This window comes from Mastigoproctus giganteus, chromosome 9 (assembly GCF_048544385.1).
Source record: "Mastigoproctus giganteus isolate SK-2022 chromosome 9, ASM4854438v1, whole genome shotgun sequence".
Lineage (NCBI taxonomy): Eukaryota > Metazoa > Arthropoda > Arachnida > Uropygi > Thelyphonidae > Mastigoproctus > Mastigoproctus giganteus.
Genome location: NC_143583.1, coordinates 223,430,910 through 223,431,452, shown reverse-complemented (window position 1 = coordinate 223,431,452; position 543 = coordinate 223,430,910).

Below are 543 nucleotides of genomic sequence, written 5' to 3'. Positions count from 1 at the left end.
TTTTAAATACATTTATTATAAAAGGATGTCATATGTATTGAACATTTGTGTTGTCTCAGTTGCTAACTGTCATAATGAATAGTATATCTACTGTCATATTATACTAATTATGTTAAAAGGAATAGATACTGATTCTTTGATTTTTTTTTGTTGCATGTAATACTATTGTGTTGAGCAATGGTGATAAAGGAAATGTGACCAAAGAATTCTTTGAGAAGAAGTTTCAGTATTTTTCCCTGACCAACAATGAACAATCCTATCAGTATTCCAGTGCTTCAAACGTCCAGTTCAGACGTTGTGTAGAGAACATTCAGTGCAACATACTACAACAATTTGTGTTAATACAAAAATAAACATTGCTACAACAATATAGACATTGCATATATGATAAACACTTCTTGTGAAAATTTACTTGCTAATATGGGATTTTGTTTAAGGTCTGCAGACCAAGTTGTTGGCTCATCCAAGGTAGGATTAGAGGACTCAGAAGATTTTGAAAAGTGTATGTAGACACATTATTTCTTTTTGTTTGGGGTACCATTT